The sequence below is a fragment of the Delphinus delphis genome, chromosome 11 (genome assembly GCF_949987515.2).
Source record: "Delphinus delphis chromosome 11, mDelDel1.2, whole genome shotgun sequence".
Taxonomy (NCBI): domain Eukaryota; kingdom Metazoa; phylum Chordata; class Mammalia; order Artiodactyla; family Delphinidae; genus Delphinus; species Delphinus delphis.
The window spans coordinates 60,277,217-60,296,459 of NC_082693.1; the positions used below are offsets into that span (position 1 = coordinate 60,277,217).

Below are 19,243 nucleotides of genomic sequence, written 5' to 3' on the forward strand. Positions count from 1 at the left end.
CCTTCCAGCATTCAATCCCTGGGCAGCTGGGTTAATGACCAAATAACAGGGTGACAGGAGAACAAGAGGCCTGGATGGTCCAGCAACTTAACAATCAAGACGTAAGTGACCCATCCCCTACTCACTCATGAGTGTCCAGTTTCTTCCACTGAATGAAAAGTCCTATGGGCCCATCCATAGCATTTAATGCGCCTCCTCTTCTCCCATTTTCTCACTAATCACCATCAGTAACAATGAGAGTTCAAAGGTCCTGGAATAAAGGCTGGGGAGAGTGGACAGGAGGCATTTTCCTGTAAAAGCCTTGTCTCTGATGTCCACACTTGAAGTGAATGCCTCCCATAATGAGATGTCAGTTTATTTTTTTTTTCCTTTGGATCTGCACATAAAAAGGAGTTCAACTGGCAGACAGCATCTTTAAGGGGTCCAGACTCGGCGCACTGGGATGCCCTGTCGCTTGTTGGCGGTGGGGGAGATCACCAGCAAGTCACAGCCTTCCTCCTGCACGTCTTTGTCCCTCCCTGACCTCTCAAATAACAGGAGGGAGCGGAGAGAACAAGGACAACATTTAAAGGTAGATTTCTAAATGGAACATCAATATATTACCATGAGCCATCTGCCAACTCCTGAGTCTGGGGAACCATTATATTTTCTGAGACGGGGAAAGTGGGCTAGTTCTTGGACAGAATAAAAATACAAACAGCTTCAGTGAGCTTTACCCACTGACCTGTCTCAAAGCCCTTCAACAACAGGAGGAATTTCCAAAGCTGTGAATCCATCCAAGAAGCACTATTTCTAGGAAAGACAAAACCAGGTTCAGATGGAAAAATAGAGCTTAAGTTTTGTTAGGGTTTTGTTTTGTTTTGTTTTGTTCAGATGGAAAAATAGAGCTTAAGTTTTGTTAGGGTTTTGTTTTGTTTTGTACGCTTTGTTTTCCCTAAAAGAAGTCTATAAATCAATTAGCTTCTTTGTGCCTTCCTGTGTACAATACAGGGCAAATTGCATGAAAACCTCCATCCCTGTCAGACTGAATAGCAGCTTGGGTCTGAGTACCGCACATCCAAAAGGCGGCCATGTGTGGGGCATTACAGCCTTTGCAAGCGCCGGCTTGGTGTCCTGAGCAGCAAGCTGAGATGGGCTTCCCGGCCCAGCCAGGCACACCTCTGCCGCCCTCCACTCTAGCTGTGAACACCAGCCCAGCATGCATGTCCTATGACACAATCCCACTCCAGAGTCCTCTGGAGAGACCCCATTCAGATAACTGGCCAAACAGATAAGCACATCAGGGGGTCACCCATCCTGACTGCAAAACAAGTCAGCCAAGTGGCTGCGAAAGGAACAGAGGATGTCACCGAGAGCTTTGCTCTTGTACGTTTAAATTCTATTCTGCCTCTGACCACGTGCATCCAACACAATTGAATGTCCTGATCCAGATAAAACCGTGTTTGTTCCAGGGCTCTATTGGGTAAATAAAACAAACAAAAAACCAAAAACGCTTCCATCTCCATTGACAACAGTTTTAGTTTGTTCTCACGTCTTCCCAATACAATAAAATAGGATTTTTTAAATAAGTGGATGACCTCTTTACAAAATGTGATCAGCTAACAGCTAATTTGGAGCAGTGGAGAGCTGATTGTATAAGCCACTAGCTCAGTCTTAATACTGTTGGTACAAATAGGTATTTAAACTACTTGCTTACCTTGTTATCTGTTAAGGTTTTACTTCTGGTCAAGTGAAGTCTTCACTGGAAATGTAAGCTCAGTGGTTAACTGAAGGATTTAAGATCTTATAAAGACAGCATTTGTTACTTTAAATTGAGCCAAGAAAGCATGAATGCCTTAGATCAATAGCTTCAAACTCTAGGGACCCACTGTAAGAAACGCGCTTACATCACAGCCTAGTACACACCCTTACATGGGTGTGTGACTAAAACAGAAGTTTCACCAAACAGAGCTCACCCTGGCCCTTTCCTATCAATTTCTTCTTTATCAGAAAATGCTGTTGCAAGTTGAAACTCACTATACTGAATTGATGACCCACTAATGGGTTGAGACTAGCAAATTTTTTTTTTTGGCTGCGCTGGGTCTTTGTTGCGGCACACGGGATCTCTAGTTGTGGCTTCTCTAGTTGCGGTGCGCAGGCTTCTCTAGTTGCGGCGCGCAGGCTTAGTTGAGGAATGTGGGATCTTAGTTCCCCGACCAGGGATGGAACCCAGGCCCCCCTGCATTGGAAGCTCGGAGTCCCAACCATTGGACCACCAGGGAAGTCCCGAGACTAGAAATTATTTTTAATCTTGCTTTAAATTATATCCAGGGAAAAACTACTAAAACTCTCTTTCTATTTCTCTAATACCTAATGCCCTCTCGCTCAAAGCATAAATATCCACATATTATCTGAAATACACTGTTATGTTTTTAGGATAAGAAGTGGTAAGGGGTGGGGAGGATTAAAACAAAATAGTACAGGGAATTCCCTGGCGGTCCAGTGATTAGGACTCAGCGCTTTCACTGCCGGAGCCTGGGTTCGATCCCTGGTTGGGGAACTAAGATCCTGCAATTCGTGCAGCATGGCCAAAAAAACCCCACAAAAGTACAAACCAGAAAGTACTAGTTGAAAATTTTTAAGGAGATTGAGAAAATAGCTCCAAAAGTTGTCTCATAATGCTTCGTTCAACCAACAGATTCTAAGCTCCCCACCATGGACCAGGCGCTATGGGAGGCTCGTAGTGAGGAAGGAAAGAGAGGGAAGTAACAGGACTTTTTGCTGCCTGCGTATTCACCACCTCAGACCCTTTACACACAGCCGGGGACCAAAGGAACAGCCTAGGCCAAGGCTGCCCCTCTGCTTCCAGGAGACGGATGCTTGGAGTGCCAGGCCCTCACACAGGGTGCAGCACGGAGGCCTGGGCTCTCCTCCCCTTGCCTTTCACGGGGAGGGAGGAGGGACCCCCTAGAATGGAGGTCCAGCCTGAAGCACCATGAAATTTCTCTGGCCAAGCCCTAGTTACTCATCTGACAAAAAGCAGAGAAGGGAAATTATTTATATTCAAGAGTCTAAATTTTACTATTGATAAATTGTAATTTATTTTCTATCCTGGCAGTAATAGTTTATAAAGCACATTTCCCAGCTTCACCTTTCTCTTTCCATTTCCTCTCTTGATAGGAAAGAAGGGAGGGAGGGAACAGAGAGGAAAAGGATAAAGGAGAAGGAGGAAGAGGAGAAAAGGAAGGAGAGAGGGAAGGAACAAATGAACAAACGAAGGCAGACAGGGAGGGAGGGAAATACTAAAGCTAAGATCTAATCAGATCTCAATTCAGTTAAACCCAGAAAATTTTTCCTTGTATCCTTACTGTGGAACCTTCATGGCCACATGGGACCAAAAGTATTTGGAATCTTAGCTAGTTCTTTTTTAAAATGCAAAGAATAGAGTGAAACTAATGTAATTTATACTAAAGTGTAAAATGCATCCTCAGCGCCTTTCTAGAAGCGATAAAGAGTAATCAGTACAAGGCGTGAGGCCTACCCAGCTATCACCATTTTGTCTAAAATAGGCCCTAAGGATTTCCTACTTCTTAAATCAGTTTATGGATCATCCACCCCATTGGCTCAGTTTCTGCCTCTTCTTTCAATCAATCCAAATGTCCAAAAGCACCCACAGCTAACATTAGTCTTTTCCAAAACCACTCTACGATGCTTGGGGAGGGGGTGGGGAGGGCCATTAGGCAGCCAGGAAAACAATGATTTAGCAAGGAGGGCAAGCAAAGACTACAAATATTTTCCAGAGAATTAAACATAAAGTGAACTCAATCTCTCTCCATTTAATTACAAAGGGCTTCCAGTCTTCTCTTTTTTTTTTTTTTTTTTTTTTTTTTTGCGGTACGCGGGCCTCTCACTGCTGTGGCCTCTCCCGTTGTGGAGCACAGGCTCCGGACGCGCAGGCTCAGCGGCCATGGCTCACGGGCCCACCCGCTCCACGGCATGTGGGATCTTCCCGGACCGGGGCACGAACCCACGTCCCCTGCATCGGATCAGCAGGCGGACTCTCAACCACTGCGCCACCAGGGAAGCCCCAGTCTTCTCTTAATGACATCTTGATGCTCTTGAAGATCACACTTCAACAGAATGCCTGCTCTGTTTCTGTTGCCAGCTTACATGTGAGCATACTCTCACCACAGGCAGGTGAGGTTTCCAAGCCAACGATGAGAAAAGTGCTTAACTTGAGATGAGTCTAAGATAAGTGTTTGCACTCACACCCGTTTTGATCGGGCAGATAAAACATAATGTTGGATAGGTTATCAGCAGGGCTCACTTTATAGAATTTTCTTCTCTCAGCAGGAATCTGAATTTATACAAGATCACATTCAGAATTCCTTGATGTCAGCAAGATGGGAAATATATATAAAATATATATACATATATGCACATATATACATTAGAAGCCCATTAAAAACTTCGGCTCTGGGGCAAAATGAAGCCACATAGCCCTCCCTAGAAGTAAAAACATTCTCTGTGGTGGAAATTAGCTTGATGACAAGGAAAAGCTACAAGTTACATCCATGTTCCCACAGAAGAAGGGCACCACCAGTGTGGCGTTTGTCACCAGCCAGAGCACCTGCCTAGGTTAGGTTTTCTCTGAGAATAGCCATGTCACAAACGTGCTACTAAGAGTCAGAGGAACTGGGCTTCAAATAATCCACCTTGCCCTCTACCAGCCTAGTGACACATCAGGAAATCTCTCTTGGCCTCTGTTTCCTCAAACACACAGGAGCACAGACACATGAACTGTCATCTAAAAAATGCCAGTACTTGATTAAATGATGTCTAAAATCATTTTCCATTGATAACATCCTGTTTTGAAAACAGGAATCATTTTAACTCCTAATAAATAAGTGTAGGTTAAAAAAAAAAACCCAAACTGCCAGAGTTCGAACACAAAACAAATGCGCCTTGAGTTTGGAATGGAGGCTAACGTCACACCAAGGCTCGCGACTTCCAAGCCAGGGTCATTCATTCCTTCCTTTACTCAGACAGTCAATAAAATGTACTGAACATCTGCTACGTACCAGACACCCCCCTGAGCATGAGTGAAGCTCAGAGGGAGGGTAAAAGATTTCAAAGCCAGCGGCTCTATAAACAGGTGGGAGGTAAAGGGAAGAGTAAAGAAAACAGAGAAAAGGAATATGTTAGCACACTCCTACCAGAACAAGGGTCCCAACATTTTTCACCATAAACATGTATGAATTTATAGAGTACTAAGAGTTGAAAAGGAACTAGAAGAAGGTGTGCTTATTTTTTTTTAATAGGCTTTGGTTTTTAGAGCAGTTTTAGGTTCACAGTAAATCTGAACAGAGAATACACAGCTTTTCCTGTTTTCCTGTACAGCCTCACCCACACACACGCGCAGCCTACCCCATTATCAACATCCCCCCTCCACAGAGTACATTAGTCACAACTGATGAACCTACACTAACACACCATTGTACTTATTTTTTCAACAGACGAAATTCACATGTAACACTGATAATCAAAATATAAAACCACCATTTAATCTTTAGGATGTTTAACTAATCCGTTTCTCTCTTTCTAATGCAACCCCTCAACCCTTAAGGGACCAGAGAGGAAAGAAGACTCAAGCCACTTCTGAAAATCTGGTAATCAGCTGGGAAACCTTGGAGGCCCACAGTCAGGGGAGGAAACTCCCTTTAGTCACTGGAGCAACTGTTAACAGTGAGGACTGCTCTTGGGGTCCATGGTTACTTTCTGGGATTCTTCCCCCCAACTCCTCTCCCTCCCAACTGCTTCTCAACACACACACACACACACACACACACACACACACAGAGTCATTCTAGCTCATAAAGCCTCTGTAAGATCTTCCTTTGACCAGGAAGTTGCAGACCATTTTCTAAGGATTCTTTTAGACCTCTGATTATCCTAATTTAGGACATGACCCCAAGATGTTCCCATGAGTAGGGACTACTAATAGTGTAGGACAATAGTGTAGGGACTCTCAGAGCTCGGAGGTAACATACCTCCCACTAAAGGATGTCATAAACTCTTTGAGTTAAACAACCCAATGGGCTAAATCTTCTTGGAGTCATTATTCAGATGCAGGTATTAAGGCTACCCAGTTAACAAGTAGCACAAGCCTCAACAGGTAGGATGTAATTCTGAAATCAGCTTAGAGTAAAGATGGCCAGCTGGTGACCAGAGGCTCCTATCAGCCCATAGATACGGTCGGTTGGCTCACATAATTGTTTTTAAGGCTACATTTGATTATTCCCTCTAAGGTATCAGATTTCCCATGTCTTTTGAAAACTGGTAACACATGAGGTTGACATGCAACAATCGGCTAGAGCTAAGGACAGAGCAACTGACTTGATTAGATGGAGACTGTCCTCTCTCAAGTCTGCCTCTGTCTCCAGCCCCCAACACACACACACACACACACACACACACACACACACACCCACCAAGGCTCCGTGAATGCACACACAGTAAATGGGATGGCTTCACTCACTATGCAAACAGCCTGGCCCTTGGCCACAGAATACACCCTGTTCTTTGCTTATGCTGAACCTCAATCTCAGAGTGCCTACACTTTTCAGTTCATCATCCACCTACCTCCTACCTAGAGTCAACTGTTTTTATCTGTTCATTCTCACTCCTTTTCAAAGTTCTCTTTTCTGTAACTAGCATTGGCAGCTTCTAGCTGACTTTCCACCATGGTCCTTCCCACAGTGTTGAAACACTGAGTAAAGGCGCTACTCATCTCCCAGCCCTGCTGTCATTGTTCAAGAGAAGAGTAGGTGTTCTGAGGGGCTGGCTGAAGGCCATGAGGCTGTCAAGTTCTTGTGAAACGACATTCATTATCATTTACCTATTTTATCAGTCATTTTGTACCGTCCAGACCCAGAAAATAACAAGGAAAATAACCTACGCAAAAGAAGATTTCAAAAGAATACTTTTTCCTCCTAAATTAGCAGACGTGAGGTATTAAATAGTAAAAAGTATCTAAAATAAGGCAGTGTTCAATAAAAACCTTTGCATTTATCCCACCTTCATTGTATTATTTCTGTATCCAGAAGAATGATCTGAAAAATAACAGAGAAATGTAGTTTCCAAGGCACTGTCCTTGCATAAATTTTAAAAAGCACTGTTTGATATACAAAGATACTTTTAAAAGAAAAAATGTATTATATTAAATAAGCATAATCTTGATCATTATATATTAGGTGTTATTCCATAGAAATACAGGAAGAAAGGCTACAGCTGAAAAGGTCAAGAGTTGACAGAACTGTTTATTGCTAAATTCTCTGTGTAGCGGCCTCATGTGATCCTTATGTAAATTCATTAGGTAGTTGGTCTCAGTCTCCATCTGCCTTGCAAGGAATTCTGCTCATTGGCTAATAATGCTCTGGCAACATCCTTACCCGTGTTTACTATACATTAATTCACTCAAAAAGTAATTAGCAGGCCTAAAAGACTCAGTCCTGAGAGTCATGCTGAGTATGAGACATAGCCATTCAGTTTTTGCGTTTTAACAAACTATTTTCCACGGCATCTGGCTGAAGGTATGGCCTATTCTAATGTTTATGACTCATGTAGTAGAGGCAGGACTGTTACTGAAACAAGTTCTAAGGACTGAAATCTAAGCCATCAAGCCCCTGGGCTTCCCAGAAGCTCCAAATTTACCTTACCTCGTGCTCCTCTGCCTTTGGCTATCATAAAACACTGCTGACTGTCTTCCCCCTTAACTAATACTGCTTTAACCTTATTTAAGGATGCTGCCTAAAATTAGCTTTGTATATAAGTAGTTTAGAGAGCAATATAAAAAATGAATTCATTGCTTTGGATAAGTGAATGCATGAATTGACTGATAAAAGGCAAAGAAAATTGGAGCTTGTTAGAACTTTTTAAAAGCATCCTTCCATATAAAAACTAATGAGGGCTTCCCTGGTGGTGCATTGGTTGAGAGTCTGCCTGCCATGCAGGGGACACGGGTTCGTGCCCCGGTCTGGGAGGATCCCACGTGCCACGGAGGGGCTGGGCCCGTGAGCCATGGCCGCTGAGCCTGCGTGTCCGGAGCCTGTGCTCCGCAACGGGAGAGGCCTACGTAGCACACACACACACAAAAACTAATTAATGCTCACTTCATCTGGTCTCATGAATAAGGATTTAAAGTCAGACAAGAGAAGTTTCTGATTATTAGACAACAATCTTCCACATTAATGGAAACAAGTCAAACTAAACTCTCAGATAGTGATAGCTTTTTCTATCTTTGGGAATATATAAAATATCAATTCATGCTGAATTCAGCTGTGAAAAGATGCTTGGCCTAACATGAGGATTAATTAGTTATCTTTGCCTGAGCACATGGTGACTTGCTGGAGGATGGGGATATGAGGAGAGAGATGACAACACCACAGGTAATGATGGTAGAAGTTCAGTCCAGGATTTGAAATATGCCATAAGTAACCTACAATGTAGATAACCTACATAAAGAGTAAAGCTAAATGACTGAAAACGGCTAGCTTCAAATTTAGCAAATTCTGTCAGATTCCGCTACGGCATAGTTTGCTCAAAGCTATACTTTTGGTCACAGCATCAGAGAAGGAAGTTAGCAGTACTGAAGACATGATTCACGAACACGGTTTGGCTGCAGTTGGAACAAAAACAACATGCTCTTTTAAGGAACTGACATTGCAGAGACTTGATGATATTCTAGGAAATGAACATGAGATAATGTTTTCAAAATAGCCCCATGATAATGTCAATGAGTAATTTCAGTTCTTATCACCATATTATGTAGTTCAGGGCAGTACTGATACTGTAGCAAGGAAAGGTGTCAGAATGTTTTAAAAGAACTGATGCTTCCCTCCCTCGCTCCAAGGAAAACAGCTGACGATGGATAAAAACTTTACACTGCTCATCATGGGGAAAAACAAAAAAATCTGAAAACAGGTTTTGCTGTTTCTCAGCAAATAATGAACCAAAGATCTTGACCCATCAGCATACATATGTCCAGCTTTATCATCAGAGGGAAAGTCATGGAAAACAGGGCCCCATATCATTCAAGCTGGAAAAGGTTTTAAAGATCACTAGGCCAGAGCCCATACTGACAGATGCCCAGAGATATTAAGTAACTCTCCTCAACTGCCCAGCGTATGAATTGCAGAGACAGAGCTGTGGAACGAGGTCCTCGCCTTTCTCCTCTGCCTTGTGGTATTTCTCCACCTACTTAATCTATTTCCCCTCTTCTTTTATAAACAATATAGATCAGGGAAGAAAGACTGCTGAAACCCTTTTGCAAATCTGCAAAAGTACAAAAAGCCACCCACCCTGGTCCCCCTTTCTCACCTCGCATTCCCTGCTCACATATTGTAGCTCTCTCTGGGACACTTTTCCACCCCTGCCTACTTCACAGATTTCATTTCTTCTTTGATGGTTTTTCCTACCCCCAAGCCAGAGTTAGGGGCTCAGTTCCTACAGCAACCTGTTCAGACCTGTGTCACAATATCCACTACCTTATTGTTTTCTAACCTCTGATAACCTTTCTATCTCTTACCACACCCACAACACTGTGATTTCTTGGAAGCAGTGATTTTGTCTTACTTACTTTTGCAGATGCCATTAAGCCCAGCACTTAGCGAAGATCAGTAACTTTTTCCTGAATACATAAATGAATGTTACAAAATATTTTTGCCTTTCGAGCTTTTGGAAAAAGCAGACAGGCAAAGTTGCATGATGGTACAGGACAATATATGTATGCTTATATAAATATTTTTTCAAATTGCAGAAGATCCATGATTGGGTGCTATCTAGTTTCTGTAATTTTTCTTTTTTAAGGGAGCATGAAAGGGCCTGCTAATTCCAGGACAGATAATTAGCAAACTATGCCCATAGTTTAAAATTCAAGTTAGTCTCTGCCTCTCCCTTCACAGGCTTCTCTGCCCCAAATGCTCTTCCCTCCATAGTTGTTCTTGATCCATCCATTTTCAAGGCTCAGCTCAAACACTAGCCCCCCAACAGGGCTTTCCTTGACCCCCTTGGTGACCTCAGGGCCCTTTATCACACCTTCTTCTGAAGTCTCACAGCACTGTAGCTGTACCTCTTTATTGATTGCATTCTGTTTATTTAAGTGGATAGTTTATCTCCCCTCCCCCACTAAGCAACCTGAGGGAACGGTTTCTTTCTTTATACCCTGAAGATGTCTAACACAGAGCCCTGCCCATGGCAGGTCCTTAGTAAACAGTTTTTGCATTGCTAAAAGCTTCCCTCCTTAAAGACAGCAAGTTGCAAACAGACAAATCTTTACCGGCAAAATGAGGAGATCCTTCCCAGCTGGGCTGGTCCATGACTTAGGTAGCTACGTGTGTGAGCACCAGCCAAGTCAGTAGGTGAAGGAGGACAGGGTGGAGATGTGAGCCTATCATGGGGGGATTTCTCAAGGCAGATAGATAAGAAGAGCCCCTAACCTGGACTACAGGGCAGAGAAGACTTCCTAGAAGAGATGACCCCTTAGCTGAAGCGCAAAGGTTGAGTATCAGATGGGGAATGGGGAATGACAGACAAGGAGGCTGAAGAGGTGAAGACCTAATCAGGGCTTTATACACTGTGTTACCAAGCTTCTTTCTTTTCCTGGAGGAATGGAAAGCCGTTGAAGGATTTCATATGATCAGGTAGCATTGTGGGAAGTGAACTGGAGGGTCCTAGGCAGGAGGCAGAATGACCCATGGCTATGGCAGTCATCTATGTAAGATGAAAGGAGCTTCAAAGAAAAATGTGCAAAGTGGGCTATTAATATTAAGATAAATATGAGCTGGTGATCTATTAGAAACGGGAGAAAAGAGAACAAGGAGGGAGAGGAAGACATCAAGGATAATTACGAAATTTCTGGCTTGAGTAACCAGGTCGTAACATTCACAAAGACAGACAAGGCAGAAAGTAGAGGAAGTTTAAGTGGGAAGATAATGGATGAATTAAGCTAACTGAGACTGAATTGTCTAAGGGATGTCAAAGTGTCTGTCCAATAGGAATTGGCTACGTAGACCCAGATCTCAGGAGAGAGATTTCAGAGCCAGAGACATCTATTTGGGAGTCCTTGTAAGGTGATGGTTGAATTCATAGGCATATATGAGATCACCTAGGGAAAGTACATAGAACTCACGAAAGGCTCAAATCCAAGGGCAGATAAAGAAGGAAGACCTTTGGAGGAACTGAGAAGTTGCAATCACAGAAGTAGGAGGAAAACCAAGAGAAACCAATTCATGGAAGCTGAAGGATGTTTCAAGAAGCATGGCGTGGCCAACACTGTAAAATGCTGCAGAGATATCAAATGAAATAAAGACTCAGACCATAGCCATTGCATTTAGTCAGGAGCTTTTAGTGCCCTTGGAAAGGAAAACACTATTTCTGAGGAGTGATAGAAACTGAAGTCAGGCAGTGGGTTAGGGAGTAAATGGAAGTTGAAAGTGTGGAAAAAATGAATGAAGAGATTTTTTAGAAGCTTGGTTTTAAAAGGAATGAGAGAGATGGGACCAAAATCCAAATGAGACACAAGACCGAGGGTACTCGTGCGTGTGTGCGTGTGTGTGTGTGTGTGTGTGTGTGTGTGTGTGTGTGTGTGTTATTTGGTTGGTTACTTTGTTTGTATAGTTGAGAGAGCCCTTCAGTGTTTATGTCCTGAGAGCGATAGAGTCAGGGAGAGGCTAAAGATACTGGAGAGGGAGGATAAAAAATGGAGGGCGTTTCCTAAGAAGCTGGTGGAGAGAGACCAAGGGCGCTGATGGAAGAATTAGCCTTAGATAGAAGGGAGAAGGGACACTTTTCTCAGGACCAGCAGAGGAGGGAAGGATGGATGCAAGTGCTAATAGGAGTATAGGTAGTTAAGGGTACTAGTTAAGAGACTCTTACTGTAAATCCTGATCAGCTGTCAGGAATGAGAGAGTTGGTCACAGTAATATAGCAATGGTTTCAAAAGCAATCACAGGACCTGGTTTCTTCAAACAAACAAAAACTATACGTATATGTATATAAAGAGAAAAGGAGGAAGAAACTTCACCTTAAAAGAGACTTACCAGACATGTCAACCAATCACAAAATATTGATCTTATTTGGATCCTAATTCAAACAAACTTTTTTTAAAAAGTCAAAAGGCAACAAAGAAATGTGAAAACTGCCTGTATGTATGTCTAGTGGTATTAGAAAATGACTATTAACTTTTTACTGAGATAATGCTATTGTGCTTAGTTTTTTAAAGTGTCCTTATCTTTTAGAGTACGTACTGTATTCACAGATAAAATAATATGATGTCAAAGATTTGATTTAAAATAATTTGGTGGTGGGATAGAGGCCAGAATGGAACAAGACTGGTCACGAGCTGAGTAACAGATATGTGGAGGTTTAGGACACTATTCTCTATGCTTTTACAAATGTTTGCAATTTTCCATAATAAAAATGTTTTTAAACCAAAAATACATACTTTTAAACGCCAGAAGAAAAAAATAAGGCAATTGTGGGGAATGAAAGTGATAACCCAAGACACATAGAAAGATTAATATGCAGCATTGTAAGTCTGCCTAAAGTTGAACACAATCAATTTGTTGCAACAAAGCTGAGTGACTTTTTTTCCTAGCAGCCTTCAGAAGGCTAGATGTGAAAGTGAAGAAGTTGCATTGGAACAGGGTAAGGATCTTGAAGAATATGACAGCAGAAGGGATACGATGGTATTGACTAGAGAAAAAGTGAAGCATTAAGCCATCATCCTGTCTAGGCTGGATAGGAAGTATGTGAAAATATGGAAGTGACTGACATGATAGGGACAAAAAGGAACCGGAAGTCTTGAAGAAAATGCATGGCTGGAAAATGGAGGTGAGAAAGCTGGAAGAATTGTAAGCCTGTGGTTAGCAAGCCAGTCTATGGAGTTTAAGATTTCAGGTCTGGGCGATGACAAGGTCAAGTGTAATTGTAAATGCCTATGAAGTGCCTATGTAAAAGGATGGCTGAAGTGGGATGGAGGTGAAAGTCAAATAGAATTAAGACAGTTATAAAAGTGTGAGGTTGGGTGCTGGATGGGTCCTAAAAGAACACTAAAATCTCCCATAAAGATGAGGCTCAGTTATAAGTTCTGTAACGATAAGGTCCATGTCTCTCTTTTTAAAAAAATTAATATACACCCAACATTGAAGACAGTGCCTGGACCACAGAAGATGCTCCAAATAGTTGTTGAGTACATGAATGTAAGGACTATGGCACTAACTTTTTTTTTTATATATAATTATTTATTTATTTATTATTTATTTTTGGCTGCGTTGGGTCTTCGTTGCTGTGCGCAGGCTTTCTCAAGTTGCGGCGAGCCGGGGCTACTCTTCGTTGTGGTGCGCAGGCTTCTCATTGCGGTGTCTCCTCCTGTTGCGGAGCACGGGCTCTAGGTGTGCGGGCTTCAGTAGTTGTGGTGCGCAGGCTTAGTAGTTGTAGCTCGCGGGCTCTAGAGCGCAGGTTCTAGAGCGCAGGCTCAACAGTCGTGACGCACGGGCTTACTTGCTCTGCAGCATGTGGGATCTTCCAGGGCCAGGGATTGAACCCGTGTCCCCTGTATTGGCAGGCAGATTCTTAACCACTGCATCACCAGGGAAGTCCCATGTCACTAACTCTTTAACTTAAAGCCTTCAAGTTTCTACTTACCACTGGTTAGCTGGTTAGTTGGGAGTGGGAGAATGGCATGGAAAAAACAAACCAATGAATATGCACCAGAGCAATATTCATAGAGCAAAAGAAATATTAAAGGAGTTAAAAGTGGAAGCTACGAGAAAAAACTCAAATGAGTTCACTCCTTCTTTAGTCATTTATACCTGAACTAATATATGAGCTGTGGTCAAGTTAATAACTATCTATGAGTGTACGAAAGGATATTTTAAGGGAGGGGAAAACAAGAGAGGATTGTTTGCCTAGTGCCCTGCCCTGTTGCTGTCTGGCTGGGACCTGGCTCAAATGGGAGTTGATCTGGATCACACCAGCCTGAGGTCATCTCCGGTTCATAAGCCAGGGAGCAGGGCGAGGAATCAGGCCTCTAGGAACCCCTGTAACTCCGTAACTGGGCAGAATAAACTCCTCACCCTGCAATTGATCTGCCCGCCTAGGAATCTCAGGAACAAATGAGAATTTTTGAGAATATAGTTGGCTCTTATCATTGGGAACATAGACCACTATCATTCAGTCACTGTTGATTCATTTATTCAACAAAGACTGAGAAATAAAATAGTGGTTTAAATTGAAGACTTCCCTGGTGGTACAGTGGTTAAGAATCCACCTGCCAATGCAGGGGACACAGGTTCGAGCCCTGGTCTGGGAAGATCCCACACGCCACGGAGCAACTAAGCCCGTGCGCCACAAGTACTGAGCCTGCGCTATAGAGCCCACGAGCCACAACTACTGAAGCCCGCACGCCTAGAGCCCATGCTCCACCACAAGAGAAGCCACTGCAATGAGAAGCCCTCGCACCGCAACGAAGAGTAGCCCCCGCTCGCCGCAACTAGAGAAAGCCTGTGCACAGCAACAAAGACCCAACACGGCCAAAAATAAAAATAAATAAAATAAATAAATAAATTAATTGAAGACATGATTTAGAAAAGACATTAAAAAAAAAGAATGTGAGAGAATTAAAGACTAAGCTTACAAATAAAATTCTTATTAATCTCAAATACTGAGTGAGTTTACCACTGGCCACATACTGTCATGTGCTTTACATAAATTCTCATGTCACCATCACAGTAGTCCTGTGATCCAGGTATTACTAGGATTCCCATTTAACAGGTGAGGAAACAGGGTAAGAGGTTAAATGACTTTTCCAAGACTACCAGCTAATATGAAACCAGTCCAGGTCTAGCTGACTCTAAGGCACACGCTTCTAACCTGTACTCTAAACTGCTTTACTAAACCCTGGAAGTCAGGAAGGGAGTAGATGAAGCCCCATGTAGACAGACTTGAGCTACTAGTGATGAAGGATCTGAGGCTTTGAGGAGTTAGGAATGTAAGACAGAAGAAATTTTTATAGTATCTCTCTGGTCTCTGCTCTCACATTCATGTAATTCATATTTTCAACAGAGAAAGGAAAGGCTGCATCAGGGACACATTAAGGGCAGGAAAAAAAATGGGAAAACTGACAACAACAACAAACTTCCAGAGATCATTTAGGTCACTGCCTATCAGAAAACAGAAAAGGGAGGAACTCCCAAAGTCCTCGAGTCCCTATTTCCCTGTGAATGAAAGAGACTAGTATGTAAATAAGAGCTTTGCATAAGCTAGACATTCTTTCAAGTCCAGTTTATCTAGCGTATGAGTCACTTCCTTTTTAAAGCAGGAATTAAAAGAGATAGAGGCATATAATCATTACCTAGCACAAACCTTTTTTTTTTTTTTTTTGAGTTTAAAAATGAATTTATTAAAGAATGGTCTTAGGAAGGCCACAATGTTTGATTTGTCGTAAAACGAAGTTCTGGGGCTTCCCTGGTGGCGCAGTCGTTGAGTGTCCGCCTGCCCATGCAGGGGACACGGGTTCGTGCCCGGGTCCGGGAGGATCCCACATGCCGCAGAGCAGCTGGGCCCGTGAGCCGTGGCCGCTGAGCCTGCGCGTCCGGAGCCTGTGCTCCGCAACGGGAGAGGCCACAACAGTGAGAGGCCCGCGTGCGGCAAAAAAAAAAAAAAAAAAAGTTTTGTTTCTTCATGCTGTATAATAAAGGTAACGTAAGAAGGTACAGAGTTATAAGCTTCTTTCTACTGGAACTCTCTGATAGTACGGCACAGTGCAGTCACTTCTGCAATGCCGGAATAAATTTTTAAAAAATCTCTTCTTTCTTCTCTTCAAAAAGCGATGAACAATAACAGGATAGCATTAAAAAGCCATTTTTTTTTTTTCCTATTCATTCTGTAGTATTGGAGCCAGTATTTTTACCATCACAGGCTACAATTTTCACTTTATCCACTTTAGTAAGTTCTGTCACCTCTCCGAATTCAACATCATTCAATACAAAAGTCCACACATTATCACAGAATCTGTACGTATTTAGAGAGCCCCTGAAATTGACTCTGTTCCTGACCCTCTGTGCCCATGCTGAATTTATAGCCTTATCAAACTGAAGTAGAACTTGAAGGGCAAGGTGGGGGGTAATCTGTTGAGACTGTGTAAGCTCATCGAGGCTCTCCTGAAGACTGTTTCCCAAAGTGGTATTTCTGTACAACGGATATGCCATGGCTTAGGAGGGAGAAATTCTTTTTCTTATTCAGGCTTGCATTGATATCTGTCAAGTCACTGACCCACACAATCTTAATAGACCTTTTCTTCTTATTCAAGTAGCAAAAAGGTAAAGGGCTCCTCCTTGGACAAAACAACATCATTTTGCATATACTGTACACACAGTCTGACCAGTTCCTATCCTTATTGGCAGAGAGAAATGAACAAGTAAGATAAACAGGCAGATGAGATGATAGAAGAGGCCACAGCCGGTTAACCTGCCACACTTACAAAGGAATCTGAATAACAAGAAGCCTTTGACTGACTCAGGAAAGGTTTATCTCCTCCAAAAGGAAGTTTAACCCCACATCATCCACTAGAGCAAAGATGCTCATAAACCTTTGGAGGAAGTCTCAGAGTAGCCTAATGCCAGAAAAAAGGAAAAGGAAACAGCAACCCGTTCATTCACAGATAAAGGCTCCGCCTTGACCTTTCAACTGAAAAACAAATATGGCTGTATTCTGTGATGGCACAAAAAGTAAACAGGAAAGTGACTGGCCTCTTTCCCATCTTAATGCCTACTGTAGATCTTGTCCCATCCCTGCAGTATATTTATCAGGGATGACTTTTTTCTTTTTTTTTTTTTAGGATTAAAGATTCAATTTGAAGATTGAAGCAGGGAGGAGGAAGGAAGCAAAGTAAGTAGAAACTGAAGCACATTCCCATTGCCTCGGGAATTCCAGAACCCTAATCCACCCTTCCTATATACCCTGCACATGAAAATGTGTCCAGAAAAGCCTTAGATTCACCCAGTTCCGCCAGTGTCCACATTTACTAACATGCAAAGCTAATGAGAGCCACCAGCACCAAAGTTTAGAGGTCTTGGGATGTCCTACATAACACGACAAAATTCTATGGAGCATGCACCAATAAAGTGCTGTCCTGGGTGCCAAGGTTACAATAATAAACAAAATAGATCATTTTTCTGTTCTCAGGGATCTGTGGTCCAATGGGAGAGGCTGACAAGTTAACTATTGGTTCCAATGCAGCATATGCTAAGTGCTATAATTGCGGGGTGGGAGAACAGGTTCCTACCGGAGCTCAAGAGGGAAGGGGGTCTTCTCAGGGGACATAATATCCAAGCTGAAACCTAAAGGATGAGTAGGAATAAAGAAAGGATTTCAGGGAAGGGAATAGGCAGGAGAAAGAGGAAGCTTTGCCTGGGTATACAGAGAACTTGGAATGCCTTAGATCCACCCCATAAAAGAAACAAAACCCATGTCAATTAAGAACTAGGTGTTTTCCTCTTCTAGTGTTTCATCAATTAATCCTCCTTGTGCTTTATGAGAAAAACCCTAGCCTTTGCTCTCTAAACAGCAATTTTTCCTCACTTTGCTTATCAGGTAATTTGTGAGTCTGAAGTCGACAGCACTTGAGTAATTAGATTTCAGAGTATTGGGAAGGTTTCTCCATCCTTAAAATTCTTCCTGACTTATTTCATGTTTCTGAATGTACTGTTAGGACTAGACAGGTGATTGTTACACACACAAAATGAATGTAAAAGTACATACATAGGAACAATTATGAAAATAATAACAGCTAACATTTATTACATGCACACCAGCACCAGCCACTTTTTCTAAGTTCTTTATGCATATTAAGTCGATTAATTCACACAATAGTAAAGTCTACTGATATCTCTAGTTTGCAGGTAGGTTAACTGAAGCACAAAACGTTTAAGCATCGTGTCCAAGGTCGTACAGCTAGCAAGTGTAGAGTCAGGATTTGAACTCAGACAGTCTGACTCCAGGGTCCATGAGTTTAACTGCAACGCTAGTCAATCAGGGCGAAGACGGAAACAAACTTTGCCTCACAGCTCTTTCTACCTCTGGACAGTTCTGTGTGGGCCAGAGCTGAGCTGCAAACCTTTCTACCAGGTATACCAAGCAACACAAACTATCCGCTGTTCCACCTGTTAAATCCTAAGGCTGAAAACTTCTGAAATGTCCAGACTCCTCCCCAGATGCTTTGAGCTATGTTACTTCTGTTGGGAGCCCCTATATTCTTTCATAGAAAAGAGCAATTTCTGGTCATTTGGGACCGTTACTTCAGGATGACTGTGATTACTTACATTCATCAAGTTTCTGACACTGAGCTTGCTAAAGGTGCCTTTTCTGAGGAAAACTCAAAACAATCTTAAGCCATTCCTAAGTCTTTACCTGAGGAATTAAGCTGGCTAGTTCTACTGTGGGAAAGTCATCTTTAAATAATTTGTGTACCACACAAAGAATGACTTCAAGAAAATGTAAACAAAATTTTTTTTCCTTTAGTAAAAAGTGTTCTAAGTTGAAGATTTATCTGCCTACCCACAGGAAAATAGAGCCAGCTGATTTTTTTAAAAGGTACCAGTTACAGGCCACATGATTCGACATGAACAAAATACTGAAACATCTAAAGGGATGAGAACTATAATTTATCCATATCATTATTTTTCTATTTAGAATTTAGTGTCATTTTATTAATTAGAAAAATGAATCTGGGGGAAAGGTTTTAAGAACACCTATCAGTTCGGTTTTGGCTGCAAGTAACAGAAACCTCCTCCTCAAAGTTGCTGAACAAAAGAGAAACAGGGGCATCTTTGGCTGATGGTAGAATCTAGCTTTGTGGATTAACTTTGAGCCCTTATGGGTCTTTATTATTTTCTGTATATTCAGCTAGGAATATATATTGCTGTTAATTTTTTTTTTTTCCTAATAGTAGTTGTCAAAAACAAAAACAAAACCTGACCAACTTTCATGAGTCCTAGGAGTCAATAGTTCTCAGATCATCATTTCTATTTTTCCCAAATAGATCAAAGCTGGATGAGAAGCCTCAGTAAAAAACTATGTAAACATTGCTTGTTTAAGATAACCAAGCCTCTCGGCTAACATCAGATAACCCCTGCAGGACTAGTAGAACTTTCTTGTAGCCATAGGCAGCCCTAAAGGCAGGTAGAGAAACCATTATCAATGGGTT

The 19,243-nt window shown here is 42.2% G+C and overlaps 1 pseudogene; it reads right to left on the reverse strand.

The window, feature by feature from the left end:
- Positions 1-15,795: 15,795 nt before the first annotated feature.
- LOC132433247 (transcription initiation factor IIA subunit 2 pseudogene) lies at positions 15,796-16,287 on the reverse strand (annotated as a pseudogene).
- Between the last annotated feature and the right edge of the window lie 2,956 nt (positions 16,288-19,243).